Source organism: Citrus sinensis, chromosome 9 (genome assembly GCF_022201045.2).
Source record: "Citrus sinensis cultivar Valencia sweet orange chromosome 9, DVS_A1.0, whole genome shotgun sequence".
NCBI lineage: Eukaryota > Viridiplantae > Streptophyta > Magnoliopsida > Sapindales > Rutaceae > Citrus > Citrus sinensis.
Window position 1 is genome coordinate 20,730,723 of NC_068564.1, and position 19,521 is coordinate 20,750,243.

Consider the following 19,521-nt stretch of genomic DNA (forward strand, 5'->3'; position numbering starts at 1 on the left):
AGATAATTAACTATATCAGCATACCAAGGTAATACTTCCACACTCATTAATTGTTCATCTGGAAATGACTCATTCAATATTAATGGCTCTGTAATTGTGTCAAAATGGAGACGAGAGAGATGGTCCGCCACAACATTTTCTGTGCCTTTCTTATCTTTGAATTCCAAGTCAAATTCCTGCAAAAGTAATACCTAACGAATTAGTCTAGATTTTGCATCTTTCTTTGTGAGAAGATATTTAAGAGCAGCATGATCTGTGAATATAATTATTTTACAACCAATGAGATAAGATCAAAATTTCTCTAATGCAAACACTACTGCTAGCATTTCCTTTTCAGTAGTTGAATAGTTCAACTGTGCATCATTCAATGTCATACTAGCATAGTAAATAACATGGGGAATTCGATCAACTTTTTATCCTAATACTGCTCCTACTGCATAATCAGATGCATCACACATGAGCTCAAATGGTAAGCTCTAGTTTGGGGGCTGAATGATGGGTGATGATGTCAACAACTGCTTTAGTTTTTCAAATGCCACAAGACATGAATCATCAAAGATAAAAGGTACATCTTTAACAAGTAAATTGCATAAGGGTCTAGAAACTTTGATAAAATCTTTAATGAAACGTCTATAGAAACCAGCATGCCCAAGGAAAGATCTTACTTCTCTGACTATTTTAGGTGGAGGAAGATTAGAAATGATATCCACCTTGGCTTTGTCAACTTCAATACCTTTGCTTGAAATGATGTGACCGAGAACAATACCTTGTTTTACCATAAAATGACATTTCTCCCTATTTAAGACCAAGTTCTTCTCGATACATCTCTACAGAACTAGTGTTAGATGATGTAAACATTGATCAAACGAATCACCAAAGACAGAAAAGTCATCCATAAAGACTTCAAGAAATCGTTCAACCATATCAGAAAAAATGCTTAGCATGCATCGTTGAAATGTGGCAGGTGCATTACATAATCCAAATGGCATCCTCCTATATGTAAAAGTGCCAAAAGGGCAAGTGAAAGTAGTTTTCTCTTGATCTTTTGGCGCTATGGGAATCTGATTATATCCTGAGTAGCCATCTAAAAAGCAATAAAATTCATAGCCTACTAATCTATCAAGCATTTGATCAATAAATGATAAAGAAAAATGGTCTTTACATGTGACAGAATTCAACTTTCTACAATCAATGCATACACGCCATCCTGTAGTTACTCTAGTGGGTATCAATTCATTATCAGCATTCGTAACTACTGTGACTCCTGACTTTTTGGGGACAACTTGTACAGGACTGACCCATGAACTATCAGAAATTGGGTAAATGATATTTGTGTCTATTAGCTTAAAGACTTCTGTCCTAACAACTTCTTTCATATTAGGATTTAACCGACATTGCATTTCCCTAGTAGATTTAGCATTTTCATCAAGGTGAATGTAATGCATGCAGTCTACTGGGTTTATACCTTTTATGTCCGCTATGGTCCATCATAATGCTCCTTTGTGCTCTTTTAAAACATCCAACAACTTACCTTTTTGTTCGTCATTGAGGGATGATGAGATGATTACCGGCAGAGAACTTTCTTCTCCCAAAAATGCATATTCCAATGTGTTGGGCAATAGTTTGAGCTCGAGTTTCGGTGGTGATTCAGATGATGGGGTGAGTTTCTTTTCTGATGGTGCTAGTTGTTCAACTCTTGATTTCCATTTATTAGTGTCCATGGATGGTGCTGAGTCAAGTAGGACGTTGACCTCATCGACCGATCTGTCAATATCAAAATCCAAACCAAAGTGAGTTAAACATGTTTGTAAAGGATCATCACTAAAGTTTGAAAGAAAAGTATTATCAACTATTGTTTTTATTAAATCCACATCAACAATTTTATTATCTGCATTGTGAGGTTGTTTGGCAATGTTGAAAATATTTAGCTCCATAGTCATGTTGCTGAAGGACAACTGCATATTTCCAGTCCTGCATTGAATATGAGCATCCGCAGTTGCCAAGAAAGGTCGGCCTAGAACAATGGGGATGTGCTTCCTTGAATCCTATATTGGTTGAGTGTCAATTACAATGAAATCAACAGGAAAATAAAACTTGTCTACCTGGATAAGGACGTCCTCTACAATACCACGAGGTATTTTCGTTGACTGATCTGCAAGTTGTAACACAACTGGAGTTGGGTGTAATTCTCCTAGTCCAAGTTTCACGAATACAGAGTAAGGCAACAAATTTACACTAGCTCCTAAATCCAACAAAGCATTCTCAATTGTGTGGTTCCCTATACTACATGAGATAGTGGAGGAGCCTGGGTCTTTGCATTTTAGAGGAATTTTATGTTGGAGTATAGAACTAACGTTTTCTGTTAAAAATGCCTTCTTTTGAACATAAATATTTTTCTTTTTAGTACAAAGGTCTTTAAGAAACTTGGTATAAGATGGAACTTGCTTTATAGCATCAAGCAAAGGATGTTAACACTTACATGTTTGAAGATTTCGAGAATCTCACCTGTGGATTTTCCCTTCTTTCCTTTAGCTAACCTCTGAGGAAATCGAGCTTTAGGAACATATTCTCGTAGGTTGGTTTCTTCTTTTTCCTCCGATGGTGAGTCTTCAACATTCACAGGTACAATTTGATTTTCTTGTCATCGGCATCTCCACTTTGTTGTCAGCTTCTTTTTCTTTTCGCATCATGACTGCTTTGACCTCTCTATGCTGTTGTGCTGAACTGGTACTTGCTTCATGCACTCTTTTAGGATTAGGCACTGGTTGACTTGGAAACTTACCTTTCTCAACAGTTATTGCCAAGGTCTGAATTAAAGAAGCAAGTTGTCCCACCATCTTCTCGAGGCTTGAAACTAATTAAGCTTGTGAGTTGAAGCCTGCTCTCAAATCATTTCGTAGTCTATCAATGGTGTGGTTCTGTTGCTCAATCGTGGAGTGAGTAAGATTCTTGAGATTCTGGAATGAATCCTCCCATGGTTTGGGTTGAGAGTAGTTCTGGTTCTGATTGTATGGTCTAAATGGTGGCTGAGAAGTTTGAGGATTTTGAGGAATTGGTTGTATTGGTGGAGCTGGAGCTGCTGGTCCATTCTGTTGGAACCCTTGAGACCATGAAAAATTGGGGTGGTCTCTCCATCCAGGGTTATATGTATTGGAGTATGGGTTGTAATTTGATAGTTTTCTCATTACACCTATGGCATTGGCTTGATCTAAGTATGAGTCATGGTCATGTGGTTTTGTTGATTTAGCAGTCGATAACGATGCTATTTGTCGAGCAAGACCTTCAATCATCTCCTTGACTTCTTTGATTCCCGAAGTTGACTCGCCAATTTGAACCTCATTTACTCCCTTAATTCTTCTAGTATTCCTGAGTGATCGACTCCGTTGTTGGGAATTATCCGCTTGTCACTGAAAGAACTCCCAAATCTCTGATGCACTTTTTGACATTAGCTCTCCTCCACTTGTTGCCATTAGCCATTCTTGAACATTTGGTAGTAATCCCTCCAAAAAGTATTGGCATTGGTACCATTTCTTGTACTCATGATGTGGACACTTCAAGAGTAACCCATTGAATCGCTCCCACGTTTCGAAAAACTGCTCGTCTTCTCTCTGTGTAAACTCTGAAATTTCCCTGCGAATAGCATTGGTTTTATGCACTGGGAAATATTTATTCAAAAATTTAGTTACCACTTGTTCCCATGATGCAATGCTATTAGCAGGTAAAGTATTTATCCATGAACGAGCTCTATCCTTTAAAGAAAATGGGAATAATCTGAGTTTAACATCATCGTCTGAAAAGTTTTCATATTTAAATGTTTGACAAATGGCATGAAAATCATTCAGATGATTATATGGGTCCTCATTTTCTAGGCCATAAAATGTGGGGAGACAATTTTGCACACTAGGTTTTAATTCAAAACTCCTAGCAGCTACATTTGGGTATCTTATACATGATGTGCTCAAATTAGCTAAAGGACTAAAATAATCCTTAAATGGCCTCTCCTGTGGTTGCAAATCCATTTTATTTTTAACTTGTTTGTGTGTGTGAAGTGTTTTTTTCTAATTTAAGGTCTATAGGTTCAAGATTAGGAAATAATGACCTACGACCATGCATGCAAAACAAATAAAATAAAAATAAAGATGGGAGCAAAACAAATAAAAATAAAGAAGAGAGAGAAATTACGATACTAACATTATCGCTCTATTACAATCTTACTATAAAAATAGACAGAAAAAAATACGTGAAATAAATTAACTAAGAATAAATTAATAAGATAAAAAAAATTACAAAGAAAAATAAATTGAAAATTAAATTACAGAAATTTTAAAGAAGAGAGAAAATAAATAAATAAATAAAATTCTTAGCTCAAAATGTAAATTCACTCTTTTTTTTCCTTTCTTTTTTTAAAAAAAATTACAAGAAAATAATTAAAAGAAATTATTCACAAAAATTAATTCTATGAATTAAAATTACTTACCTCCCCGGCAATGGTGCCACAAACTTGTTGTGCAAATTTTAATGTACTCGCAAGCGCACCAATCTATTGTAGTATAGATCAATGGTGACGAGTGTCGATCCCACGAGGAGATAGATTTTAATTGTGTGTAGAATTAATTTTGTAAATGGGTGATTGGATTTGTGGTGGAAATGATTTGGAATATGCTAAAACTTAAATTAAAAGGCGAGAATAAATTCTAAAATTGGAATTGAAATGACGAGAATAAATTGAAGAGAATTCTATTGAAATGACGTACTTTGGTATTTGAATCCGTATCAACATGCACCATGGGCTAAATATTCCTTATTAATACCAATTAAATCATGAGGGGGGAATCCACACCTCATGAACCACGCTCTAATCAATATGGTGCTAAGGGCTTATCGTGCCAAATAATAATAACTTTATACTATGGGGCCGATGAAAGCAAGGCGGTACTAGACAAGATTAGTATTATTTGTCGATGAGAAGTCAAAACATCCACAAAAATTAGAGGGGAAGAGAAATTAAATTTACCAAATAAAGCCCATGACACATGTTGAGACTTCACCTTCAACACAAGCTTGAAAGAAAATTAGCTACTCATAATTGAACTAGGGGCAAAATAAAAATTTATTAAAATACGTAAAAAATACAAGATGGAGAAGGAATTACAGAAAATAGAGTCCAAAAATGGATTCAGAGCTATCAAATTAGGGGGGAGAGGCCCCCTTTTTATAGATACATGGAGTAAATCATGGCCATCAGATTAAAAATAGTTTGGACGCTTAGGATTGCGCCACATCATCAGTCAACAGTATGCAGTTTGACCATGCGATGAACAGTAACACAGTTTGACCCGGGTTGAACAGTAACGCGGTTTGGTTGAAAATAATCCTGTGTGATGCATGTACCGTACGCGAGATTTTTGGTCCACTGATATGCTGCCACGTCACCATCAACAGTACATAAAAATTTTAGTCCAACAGGATCGTGACACCTCATCAGTCAATGCCACATCATCGGTCAATGCCACGTCATCATCCGTCTATGTGAACAGTGTCGTGAACAGTACCGTATACAGTACCGTACACGTGAATAGTACCATACATGTTAATAGTGCCATTTTTCCTTTTATGCTCCTCCTAAAGTTTTCGACCATCCTGAGTTAAAAAATGATGTCCGTTTTGCCATCTGATCTCTCGTTTATTGTGAAATTACTATGATACCCCTAAAATACATAAAATACTTAATTAAAATAAAACACACGGAATTAAATCAAAAGAAGGTTAAATTCATAAAAGTAAAGGTGTTAGTAAAACTTGTAGTGTAAAATGACGATGTTCTCCTTTATAAATATACATTTTCTAACACTCAACAGTTGTTATTCTTGATCCGAGATACAAGATGATGTTGATTAATTACTATTATCCGAAGATTTATGCAGTCGGTCTTGAAAATCAGCTTAATAAAGTGCAAGAGCTTTGTGGTGAAATGATGAATTATTATGAGGCCAAATCGGCAACTACGAGATACGGTGTTGTTGGTGAGTCTTCTACTTCAATTGTTGTTCCTTCCGACCAATCTCATATTGATTTTGATGATATAGATGATATTTAAATCATATGCAACCCAAAATAGTCAACCTATTAGTTCAAAATCTGACTTAAATAGGTATTTAGAGGATCCTTTAGTCAAAAGAACTCCAGACTTTGATGTTTTACAATGGTGAAAGATGAACAATGGCAAATATCCTATTTTGGCGAAGATGGCCAAGGATTTGTTAGCCATACCTATGACAACTGTTGTCTCGAAGTCGGCTTTTAGCACGGGGGGTAGAACATTGAGTCCACATCGGAGCAGACTACATCCAGACATATTGGAAGCGATCATGTGCTATCAGCATTAGTTATGGGCTACTAGCGGTCGAAGTATAAAAATATGCTTTACAAAATTAATTACTAATTATTTTTGCTTTACTATTTATTTTAACACCTTTTTTTGTTAGGCGGAGTTCCTGAAGAAGAAATTTTTACTGGCGAGGAATTGAAGGATGAGGACGAAGATGGCCCGCAAATATTGCATTAATTTATTTTTTATATTAGCGGTTGTTTTTTATGTTATGTACTTGTGATGTTAGTATTTTTCATATTTTGTGTGTTGCCTAATCATGTATTGGAGAATTATTTTTAAGTTTTTTAGCCTATTGTAGTATTATGTATTGGATAATTATGTTTTTAGAATTTATAGTTTTATTAAAAAAATTATTTAAAAATTGGTTTAAAAGCCCAAGCCCATCCATGGCCCTTCCAGATTGGGCGGGCTTTGAGAGGGCCTGGGCTCTTTGCCAAGCCCAGGCCCAAGCCTTTAAATTGCCAAGCTTAGGAAAAAATTATTAGTTTTTCACTTGTTTTTCACTTAAAGTGTCGATTAATGCATTTATTATTCTTAAATTATCTTAACACTCTCCAAATATATTTTTATGTTAAATTAATTTGTAATATGTTAATTTTTATCTTGTAAATATTTTTCAAGAATAAAGGTATAATTGGAATTGAAAGCGGGAACAAAAAAGAATTATTGGAGTCTTTTGGAATGCATTATTAAGGAGATGTAATTAATAAAAAAATATTTTAAAAAAAGAAAAAAAAAGAATAAAAGGTGAGCAACTATGCTTTGGTTGCTCGTGATGGTCAAGTGGCCATGTTGCCACCTGACCATCACACCTCTCAATTAATATATCTATTTAATATAAAATAAAATAAAATAAATAAAAGAAACGATGCATCCATTACCTATAAAAGGCAAGGGGATGCAAGCGAGATGGAGCAGAGCGGTAGAGAGGAGAGAACAAGGGAGTGAAGCTGAGGAAATCTTTCTTTCTTTCTTTTCTTGTTTTCTGGTGTATTCAGTACCCGTGTAATTTATTTCAAAAGTCTATTAAATAAAATGAGTATTTTATTTTCCAATATGAGTGATTAAATTTTCTAAGCTGATGTGAAAGGTAAAGCTCAAGGATTCAAATTTTGAAATAATTACTCTTTCAAGTGAGTCTTAAAGTTTATTTTAATTGTTGTATTTTTCTTCTTTACCAGTTTCTTTTTGTCATGTTAATTTATAGATTTAAACCTCTTCAGATTTATATGATATTTTGACATAATGTCGACACTTCAAAATAGTTGTGGCACATTAGGTACTTGGTCCATATTTATCACACTAATGGTCAATTAAAAATTAAATAGCATAATAATTAACTGGCAGAATAAAATATGAGAGAGTGTTATAATCGTAATTTAAAATTTGAGAGTGGATCACGAAACCTTAGCATATTTTTAAATTGCTTTATAGTGATTGCTTTTCCCGCAATTAATTTTCTTTGTTTAACAAATTGACAACTAGATTTTAAATTCCTTGTGGTTCCACTCTGGACTCACCGAATTATATTATAACTAGACACTCTTATACTTGGAGTAATAACACCTTTAGGTCGTGTCATGTTACTTCTATAGGGTTTACAACAAATCATGATAAGCCAAGAATGAGATCAAGCCCTGCACAATAGTTATCTTAATCTTGATGTTAATAAATGCGAAAGCTAAAGGACTCAAATAAGTGATAAACTAAGTGATAAAGTTGTCTACTTTTAGACTTTTGGAATACTAATGAATGCCAAGTATGCTGCCAGTTCATCTATAACATTTGCAAATTCGTATTACTCAAGTTTGGTAGCTCTGCTATAGTATTTTCATTAGTGCTATTATCTGACTCAGGGGACTCAAGTAAAAAGAGAATAAAGTTTGAATTTAAATTTGGCAATAAATAAGAATCCTAAAAAATTTGTGTTGTCCCCCTTGATCACATATATATTTTTTCCTTTTTAAAAGTAAGGGGCGGGCAAAGTGTAAATTCATTTTTTAGCCCCTTACCTCCCTTAAGATTCGAACTCAAGTAACTAGTAAAATAAAATAGCTTAAAAAGCATTTGGCCGTGCTCTTGGGAGCTTTAATTTGTTGATATAACAATAAATTATAGATTGTATACTACTACAAAAATGACTTTTACTGACACTTTGTTTAGTAATAATTTATAAAAAGTGTCAATAATTGTGTACATATACACCATTTTCTGCTTTTGATAAATAGTTATCACAAATTACTGATACTTATGTGTCAGTAAATTAAATATTAGAAATGAAATATCAGAAGTTAAAAAAATGTTATTATTGTTTGTTTTAATTCCAACTCGAACCTCGGATTTCTAAAACTCAAAATTTTAACGCTGAGACCACAAACCACATAAAAACCCAAAAATTAACTTATAAATATATTTGAAAGTTTAAAGAACAAAATTATAAAAGAAAAGAAATATAAGAGGCAAAAAACCATAACGCAATCCCTAATTCCCCTCTTCTATGTCTACTAGTACTATTTCTAACGACTTTCTTTTTCGTGACTTCTTCTTCTCTAATCTCTATCGTGGGTGAGAGAGAACGATACATTCACTTACACAAAGTCACACACCACGTCCACACCGCCACGGGCGCCGCCATTAAACTACACCCACGCCCATGCCCACGGTCTAGTTTCTCTAATAGTAAGCTAAGAAACGCCCACACCCATGCTACTGTCGCTGTCACTTTGGTTCAAGTGTGTCGATGCTGTAGCTTCTAGCCGTTCTCAATTTGCTTCCTTGTTCCCGCTGTTGTCATCTCTGTCATCACTGCCTCGACTTCGTTCATCGTTGTCAGCCGCACAAGGAATGGTTGTAAATGCGAATGGTGCATAAATGGCTGTTTGTAATTCAATCTTCTAGACTCATTTTGTTATTCTTTTTTGTCCTTCATAAACAAATTACCCCAAATTAATCTCTCTGGCCCCACACCTTCGCTAAGATCGTGAAACCATCTGATTCCGAAGAGGTAAGTGAAAGTACTTCAGTTTTTTTTTCTCAATTTTCCTTTCATTTCCTTCCATAATCAACACGAGACTTATAAAAAATCCTAATCTTCTCTTAATTTATGCAAATCATCTATAACATTTTGTCTTTGAACTTTTAATTTATTACAGTTTCATAATTCTTTCTCAAATGAAAGCCTTTTCCTCATAATTTCTGTATTTTCGCTCGTTAAATTTAATGTAGGCCCCAAATTTTAGGTTTTGGTGTATTATTATGAAATTTTGTTTCATGTTCTTTGGATTTGTGCATTTTCCTTGGGTATTTTCTCAAATATTTGGTTAACGCACTTTGAATTTTAGTTAAAGCTCAACTTTGAAGACAATCAAACACAGACGTTGATCAAGATATGAAAAGGAGTTGCTTGAAGAAAGTTAAAGGTTACTGGACATGGTTAAGGTTCTTTTGTAACTAATTCTTGCTATAGGGTAAGTATATCAATATAATTGTTCTCTCTCTCTCTCTCTCTCTCTCTTGTTTTTTTTTTTGGCTTTATGTCAATTTATGTTGGATTAAATTATAGTACTTAATTTAACATTCATGTGTTTTTGTTGACAGACCTAAAAGGTTCTGGTCATCTGGTTAGAAGCAAGAAATTTAGTTACTTCTTTGCCACTTTAGTTGATATTTTTCTAGCAATTTTATTCATATTTTAAATAAAACCTCAATGTGGTCAGTTTCAAAGTGAAGATCCTTTTAAGGTTAACAATTGTATTTTATTTTTACTCTGTAATGCTCCTAGTTTGTTTTGAACACAATCAAACAATATGTATTAATGCAGGCATTCCAATCAACTACGAGGAAGTTAAATGCAACTACCATGAGGTTATTATTTATGTTCTATGACTAAGAGTAGGGATGGCAAAATCCGGGTCCGGGTCTGGGTTTGACCTTTCTGGTTCCGGACCCGGATGAGAATTCGTATTACCGGACCTGGTTAAAAACCCGGATATTTTGAGTGCGGGTCCAGTACGGGTTAAACCCGGAAAAATCCAGATTCCCGGATTCTTGGTTTTAAACCCGGATAATGTTTTTTGGAACCTAATTTTTCTCATTTGCTTTGAAAAATCCTTTATCAAACTTTTCTTACTGCAACCTGCAAGGAGTAAATGATGAAGTAATGAAAATTAAATAACTAAAGCTAGATTATTATCAACAAGATCACTCAACCAAAGCTTCTCGAATTCACAATCTTAAAAGAGATTTTTTTTTCAAGATCCCATTTATAGCCTTTACTTGTTCTGCAATTGACTTGTTCATACTCCCATCAAATCACAATCAAATACCCTTCCAATAATCAAAACCTAAAATGAATGAGATCATGTTCTTAGGCCAACTTCTCGAAAATATCATTGATGAAACTGCTTGCCCGTGGCCTTGCTGGAGATTGCAATATCGAGATGGACCTGCTTCAGGATTGGTCTTCTTTGCCTGCTTCTTATTTTTCTCGACTGTACTGCCTTCTTTGGTGATAACTATTGGCGATTTGCTTCGAGCTTTGGCGGTGAGGATGAGGAACAAAGCACGATTCACAGTGATTTGATGAGGAAATATTTAGTTGGCTTTGGCGGCGCGGCTGTGAAACTGAAACTAGGGCAAGGCTGCTATTTTTCTTTTCAATTGTTTCTATTTATATTAAAAAAATAATATAAAAATAAATACACCCGGGTCCGGGTTCCGGATTTGCAGGTTCACCCAAATTCGGATCCGGACCCGGAAACGTTCGGGTTTAGAAAATCACATCCGGATTCCGGATTTTATTTCGTCCGGTGCGGGTTAAACCCAGCCCGGATTATCCGGGTTCATCCGAGTCGGGGTTAAATTGCCATCCCTAACTAAGAGCTTGATTTCCTTATTTGCTTATTTTATTTTTATTAAGATGGCATAGTCTACGAATTTATAAGTTCAATTTTGGTTTTGATTTTGTGCTTTTAGGACATCTTGATTGCTGCCTTGAGAAGATTTTCTTTTAGCTCTAATTGATTACACTAGTTTGTTGAAACTACTCTAAATTATTATTATAATATTCTAACTTTGGTTTCCTGTAAGCTAACCTTTACTCAAGCTTGGTTATGCAATAAGTTTGGATATTATGCACTATTTCAGTATGTCTCTTGAGTAATTAATTATTTGTTTATATACATAGTTACCCTTTATTTATGACAAACTTGCTTTTCTGCTCTTTGAAGCAAAAAATATTTGCTGTCAATTATTGAAGTAAATATTTGTGTAGACCTATCTAATTTGTATGTTATAGGTTGATGTCGCATGAGATTCGAATAAATGAGTTCAAGTAAATGAAATTTTTAGAGTCATCTTGTACTAAGGCGGAAATCAATTGGAGAAATAAAGGACAATAGGTAATCAATTACTATGAAGCTCTAAATTGAGAGTCTGAGTCATATATTTTGGTCAAATTAAAGTTGTCACTTGTGTTTTTCATATGATTTTTTAGTTTGTTAGACCATCTTGTGTTTTCTTAATATGATTTTCTAGTTAATTTGTTAGGTTGTGTAATTATGACTTCATATGTTTTAGCCAATGACTATTAATTTTTTATTGCTGAATTTATAATTTCCACATATTTCTTTCGACAATGCAAAACAAGGGGATGTTAATATATGGTGTTTATGTTTATTCGATTGAAGTATAGCACAATGCTTGATGTTGGTAATTAGACCTATTCAGTAAAGTTCCTGCCAACTGTAAATCTAGAATATGATGGACAAACTGCTAGCTTAAGCCACAAAATAAAGCCACAAGTGGCTTAGTAAATTAAAAGCAGCCAGCGGGTTGCTTCATTAAGGTCACATGCAAGGTTCACTTATATGCTTCTCCTGCTTGCTTGAATCGGTGCACATATATATGTTGAAAAGTGAGAGTTGCTTGCCAAAAATATACTTTATGATTTTCGATGCAATGAATCATTGTTGAATCTGGGCACCATAAGTGCTATAGTGCTTGTTAACTTAATGTCTTTTGTCACCTAGTATAGTATTGTTCACTTTAATTAAATTTAGTTAATGAAATAGATTTAAAAAATAAGTACTTATGCTTGTCAATTTGAAGGCAGGGTGGCATTTTTATCATTATTGATATATTTATTAACTGTTTTCTTTAATATTTTTATTTTTGTCTGGTGTTGGAATTTAGATTTAGAATGCCATAAAGGAATCCATTTCCATAAAAGGAAAAAAGAGTGATGGTTAAGCTCATTTACTTGGAAATTGATATTTTATTATGGTTTTGCAAGCCAAAGTTGCAAAAGTTATAATAGTAGCCAGCAGGCTACTGTTTTGACCACCCCAATTTTCATGGAGAGTAAAAGCAAATGTTTTATTTGTGTTCTCAAATGACTTGATGACTCAACTTTCTGCAGTAGGCTATGGATTTACTATCAAAATTCAATGATTGGAGGGTCTACCACCCAATTTTGTTTCACAAATTTTACTACTTTTTGAAGATGAGTTGAAAGGTATGTTAGTATCAAGTTTAAATTCTGATTCTCCTTATGAGAATTTTTTAATATTTATTTTACAGGCTCTGTTCAATTATTTTGTTTATTATTGTCGATGTGTATGTGTTTTGTAGTTTACATACCTGCAGATTCATGCATGCCAGAGCAAAAACCAAGTAAAATTTAATTATTTAGTCGAATTTTTCAAAATCAATGTGCATGCATTTGATTGTTTCATTATACATTATTTGCATGCAATAATGCAGAGTAGAGCATATTTATTTACACACACACACACACACATACTTAATTACATGGTATATAGCTAGCTATAAATCAAAACAAGAGAATGAGTATTGAGTAACATTTGGTGGTGGACATAGTTCTTTGGGATACCTATTTGGAAGTGGGAGTGAGAGACGACAGTTAGTAGTACATGTATTACACCATGAAAGAACTTTATGAGTATTTTTGCTTTCAAATATTCAAGACTTATTTTTTGTGGTGTACTAATTGATTTTATGCACTTGTAGGTAGGAAGTAAATGAAGTTGTGGATGGATATTGAGAGACCTTCTTGTGCTTCTTTCTGTATGTTAATGCTTGTTGAAACTTAATTCAGTATTTTATTGATTAGAACTTGTCCCAAACTTAATTTGATACTTATGTTTTTCTTTTCTAAACAGTGTTGTAGTTGAATTATGTTAATTCAAGTGATGTATTTGGGATGTTTATTATGTGAATTGTGTTACGAGATTTGGTGTATTTAATATATTTTAAGTTTTTTTTTAATTTTAAAACAAACAAGAATAGAATTATTAAAAAAAATACTATTAACCAAAAGCATCATAACATCACTAAATACTGACATTAAATATTTAAAATGACATCAATAATTTTTGATATTATTGAGTCAGTGTGTTTGCGATACTATAGTTACATAAATTACTATCATGTAAATAGTATAATTAAATACTAATACCATGTTGTCATTATTTTGGTGATACTCTAGTGACATGAATTACTGACACTAAAAATTAGTGTCAGTGTGTTCTGGTTAGAGTATTACCGACACAATTAATAAGTGTTAGAAAAAGTAATTACTGACACTAATTTAATGTCAATAAAACTCATTTTTCTAATAGTGGTATTTCCAGTGAATTTTTAGGTAAATAGTCATATTTTATAACATTCTCTTTTTTGTTCGATCAAAGACCGTTTCTGACTTTTATGTTTCAAATTTGTGAGCCCGTTATTTGCGGTGTACTACTAGAGCGAGTTTGTTAATAATCATAAACCTGCATTTGTATTTGTAAAAAGAAAATAATGGCAGGCATGGGTAGGTTGGGGTTTAGCAGTTTTTTTTTTTTAAAGTGGGTGCGAATTTAATATTGGCAAATCTGCATCAAATCCTACACCCCCGCCGTCCATCCTTCGCTGTATGTTAGAGCTAAATTTTAGTATGCTCTTTACTTATTGCTATATAGAGAATTTATAACGAAAATTTGACGAAATAAAAACGGTTCCCCTAATAGTTAGTGATTCTTAGCCTTACGCCGGAAAAGCATTCTTCATGAATGATGAACGTACTAAATAAAAAATCAAGGATGTTATTTTCAACCTCGAGATATAATTTTAGTGATAATCATCATCTTTTTAATGCATATTTGGGGCCCCCACATTTAGTGATCCTTGCCTTGCGTGTTCATAAGCCGAGCTGCTCGGATAAGGTCCTCCAATTCAATCTCATCATTCAATCTCATCAAGATGAACAATAGAATTCCGAATTATAAGAGTCAGTTTAGCAAAATCGTTAAGTTGATGATACTTGCATTGTTCATTGGTTTATGGGAGGCAACATGTGCCACTTCTACCAAGGCACAGGCAGGAGAAAGCTCTATCGATACAGGTTCAAGGAAAACGCGTGTTACTATTACCAATAACTTGGAGGGTTCAAATTTCACGATTCATTGCAAATCCAAGGACGATGATATGGGAACTCATGTGATATCTCCACAGGAAAATTACAGCTGGGAATTTAAGGTAAATTTTTGGCATACTACTCTATTCTTTTGTGGAGTGAGTTGGAGAGATGGGAGTTTGGTTTACGATTTCTATAAAGCCAGTAGGGATTTAAATAGATGTCTATATTATTGTAATTGGTATGTTAAAAGAGATGGTGTGTATGGCCTCAATGAAGTGGGTGACCCAGATATTGTGCTCAGGTGGTCATCAAAGTCAGAAAATTGAAGCCGACCAGTGTTTTTTATATTTGCAACAATAAATTAATTAACGAACGAGTGGTTGCTACATTTTGTTGATCTATCCTCATCTTCTTTCCGAAACCTTTTATCATTCACTGCTATGAAGTAATTGTTAGATGCTATTATTGAATATCACAATTCAATTGTTCGAGAGTAATTCAGGTTCAAAAATATGTCAATGTGCAAGAGGTCAAGATTATTGATGAAAAAGTTATTAAATTTAGTTATTTAAACTGCTATACAAACCTCTCGAACTCTTTTTTCTTTATGATGTTATAAGGAAGTAATGCCTTTCACACCCCTTTGAAATTCTTATAAAATCTTAATTTTATAATTACAAATCTATTACTAGAGGAAACTAAATAAAAGGACAATTGTGAATTTAACCAAAAAAAAATTGACTCAGCCCCCACAATTTATGACATAATTAAATTTACCCACCAGGAAACATCAATGTAACCCAAAAATAATTTAAGATAAATGGTACGGTGGTATTTTTCCATGAACTTTTTCATAATTAAAAATATAAAAAATCGAATAAAAGTAAATATAAATCCAAACCAAAAATATTTTAAGAAAAAAATATAAATAGAAAAAATAGAACCATTACTCAAATAATTATTCCCTCAATAATTCATCTCAAATTTAAAATCAAATCAAATTTATCTTAACAAATACACTTCGCAAAACAAACACAACTACTATTAGAAAAATAGTCTTTACTGACATTAGAATAGTATCAGTAATTACTTTCAGTGACACTTGTTAATTATGTTAGTAGTCTAATTGTGGCTTATTTAATAAAATGGCTACTAATTGTGGCTTAAATTTAATAAATTTAGAAACAAAATTTAAAAGGATGACTACCTTTCATCTTTCAACATAACTAGTGCAATTGCGTTACAACACCAGAAGTTTCTTCATTAATAGATTCGATGTAGGGTTGGCAAAGCCCGAGCCCGACCAATAAATCTCCTAATATGTTAAAATAAAAAAAACTTTAAAACTTATTTAAAGTAACATAAATATAAAAATTACTCTACTCAACATCTCAACCATAAATTATATAAATAATTAAACATAAATAAAAAGTTAAAAACCATGTCTCATTCCTTTAAAAACACACAATTCATTTCCACACTCTAACCAAAGTGTTCATCAATATAACAAATAAAAAAAAAAATGAGAAGGTTCCCGCTTAGGTTCTAACTTTCTTTTATTACTACTTTGTTGTACATGTTCATCAATAAGGGATGCCTCTTCAACCCTTTCGACTGCTTGAATGGCATGATCTTCTTTCTATTCAGCCACATGAACATCCAGATGTGAATTCGATATTGGTGTATCAACTTTGAATTCTGAATTTGACATTATAACTTAAATTAAATGTGTAAAAGTTAATTCATAAACTTAAAAGTTAAGACATGATAAAACAGGAGAAAAACAGTAGCAAAACAATAGAAAAACAGGGGAAAAACAACAGTAAAATAGCAGCAAATTAGCAGAAAACAGCAGCAAAACAGTAGAAAAACAACAGAAAAGCAACAACAAAACAGTGGAAAAATAGCAGGAATACATATGCATAAAATAAAAAAAGGTTGAGCTCTAAGTTGAAAATACTATGCAATTGAAAGTTCAGTGGGCTACGAAATCCTGTAATGTCTTAATGGGATCAACACAGTTCTGAATTTGGTTGCCTAGAAATTAAAAAGATAACCTTGTGTTTCATTCCAAGAAACAGCTGCCGAAGTACGTGACCCCAACAACCAAAAATCACAAAGCATATTTTGAGAAAACAAAGCATATCACAAGATCAAATTATGCATGTGGATGGCATTAAATGATTGAAGGCAAATATGCAATTTTATTGAAGGAAAATATACATCATAATAAGAAATTCAATGGCCAATTGACTTCAATAAAAGGTAAAATTTCAGTGGTGTACCGTGGTGGTTAGTAGTTAGCGCGACAAAGAGTGGTGATGGCGATGGAAACCTATCTCGTGCGCGGCAGTTGTGGTGGTGGCGCGGCTGTCATGGCTTGAGTTCGTGCCACCAGTGGCTGCATCAGTGCGAGTGGGGTGTGCGGTGTGGCCGGATTGGTGGCGGCGGCTTGGAGTTGCAGCAGCGCCCAACAGCTTTGACGGGTGAGGTGACAGCTTATCTTTCTCTACGCGCTAGGGATTTTGTGTTTTAGAAGGAGAAATGTGTTTGTCCAATCGTGTGTGACTGTGTGAGTGTGGTATGCATGGTGATTGTGCAGCGTGCGTTTCAATGTGCGATTTTTTTTTAATTGTTAAATGATAGGGTAGGGTGGGGTCGCATAAAGCCCTAACCCTAACCCGAATTTAATCGGGTTTTTATTTTTTAAGCCCGAGCTTGATTTTTTACTCTCAAATTTGGGTTAAAATCCTAAAAATTCGGGTCGGTCAATCGGGCTAAAAATTAGGTTGTATTTTTTTGCCTTCACTAATTGGATGGGATTGGATACAAGTGAAGTTGAGGAAGAAATACTTACAAATATATTGATTAAATTTTCATATGAATACATCAAAAGGAAAAAACTATTGGCTACCAATTCCCAACCATTAGAGAAACAATGATTAACAGAAAAAAAAAAAAAAACTATTTTAGTCCAAAAAATATTCATAAACTATTTACAAATAAACTCGGTTATTTCAAAGGAAAATTATGAACAAGAAAGTTGTAGTTTATTTCATTAAAAATGCTTAAGATATGCAATTTATTCAATTTATTCAACAGAAAAAAAAAATATTTTAGTCCAAAAAATATTCATAAACTATTTACAAATAAACTCGGTTATTTCAAAGGAAAATTATGAACAAGAAAGTTGTAGTTTATTTCATTAAAAATGCTTAAGATATGCAATTTATTCAACTATAGATATAAATAAGGAAAAAGGGAGTTAATGAATTTATTCTCTTTTAGTATAGGTTATATATGTAGCAAATTATAGGAGATAAAAAGTTTTCAATATATCTTGTTTCAACACAAATATGTTACTCTATCTATATCTATCAAATGATTTTAGTGCATAGTTAAAAGTTGTCACATGTGCTCTATTATAAATAAATCACCACTCATTAGTAGATTTTGCATGAAAAAGGGACAAAGCCTCAAAAAAATAATAAATTTATTTTTTAGGATTCAGGTTACCTCACTTAACCATGGTATGTGAGCTGTTTTGGGTTTTAAAGGAGATGAAAAAGAGTGGAAGAGGGTTGATAATGGTGAGGGGTCAGATTTGGAACATGGGAGTAGGGATGGCAATTTGTGGGCTTGGGCCAGGCTTTTTTTATTTATTATAAAAAAATATTTAAATTAAAGATAATCATATAATATATAATATAATAATAGTTCAATACATAAAATATTAGTAATACAACCTAATAAAATAATAAATACAAATATAAAAAATTTAACTAATTTAATATTTTGAGTTTTTCTTTTTTGTTTAAATTAAATTTTTTTATTCATAATTTAAAAAAGCTTGGGCCAAGTCCAGGCTTTTTTGCTAAGCCCTTGTCCAGCCCAACATATGTGGACTTTGCAATTTTGGAACCATATCCAGGCCCACCCATTGCGGGCCGGGCTTTAGGCCCGCTGGCATAGGCTTGGGCCGGCCCGGGCGTTTTTGTCACCCCTACGTGGGAGCCTTGAAAGGGTGTTTACTAGGTGGAGCCGGCGGTAGCCGGCAACCACACTTTGATGCTCAAGTCAGCTACTTGAACTTTTTTAGGTGATGAGACCTTGCAAGCTCTCTAAAATGGTGGCTAGATGTTGAAGAAGATATCAACCACTTTTTTGTGTATGTTTGTGATGAGTATGAGAAAGTTAAAACCTTATTACATTTATATAGTACACCCTGGGTGCCCTACTACGAGGTTTTTGTGGTAATTCTACTATCATTTATGAAAGTCTCATGTCTTTTTTATCTTCATGATGATTTTTAGGCCACTAGGAGTATGCTCAGAGAGCAAGGGGGCGATTTTCTAGTGGGCTCTGTCATTTTGTGTACATAGTGTACGTTGCAGGTTGTCCAGGGCACCTTTTCAGAGGTTTTCTGGCTAGTTGTAGGCATGACAGTTAAGGGCCACTGTCCTTTGTATGTTACTTTTGGTTTTTTGCAAGCATGACAACTAGTTGTACCCTCTTTTCTAACAAGATATTCCTTATTTAATTTTGCCAAATTAAATATTCTCTTTGCGTAATAGAAATATCACACCTGGCAGGTATTTTGGATGTTTTCTTTAACTGTCTTTGTTCTGATATGGCATACCCTGTATACCCACTTAATTAATAGGTGTAGTTAGTATAGGTCGGGTGCCCCACGAGGATAACTTATAGTCAC

The 19,521-nt window shown here is 33.7% G+C and overlaps 1 long non-coding RNA gene and 1 other non-coding gene across 4 annotated transcripts; both read left to right on the forward strand.

Moving 5' to 3' along the window:
* The first annotated feature begins 3,535 nt into the window (after positions 1-3,535).
* Positions 3,536-3,638, forward strand: LOC127900123 (small nucleolar RNA R71). The gene has a single exon (XR_008052145.1). It is a non-coding gene; the product is annotated as a small nucleolar RNA R71 (small nucleolar RNA).
* Positions 3,639-9,027: 5,389 nt separating this feature from the next.
* On the forward strand, positions 9,028-13,642 carry LOC107178217 (uncharacterized). Of its 3 annotated transcripts, none has more exons than XR_008051576.1 (4): positions 9,028-9,858; positions 9,989-10,255; positions 12,810-12,905; positions 13,421-13,642. It is a non-coding gene; the product is annotated as an uncharacterized LOC107178217 (long non-coding RNA). The 3 variants fall into 3 exon arrangements; XR_008051578.1 differs by having other exon boundaries at positions 12,813-12,905; XR_008051577.1 differs by lacking the exon at positions 9,028-9,858 and having other exon boundaries at positions 9,895-10,255.
* Positions 13,643-19,521: the final 5,879 nt, after the last annotated feature.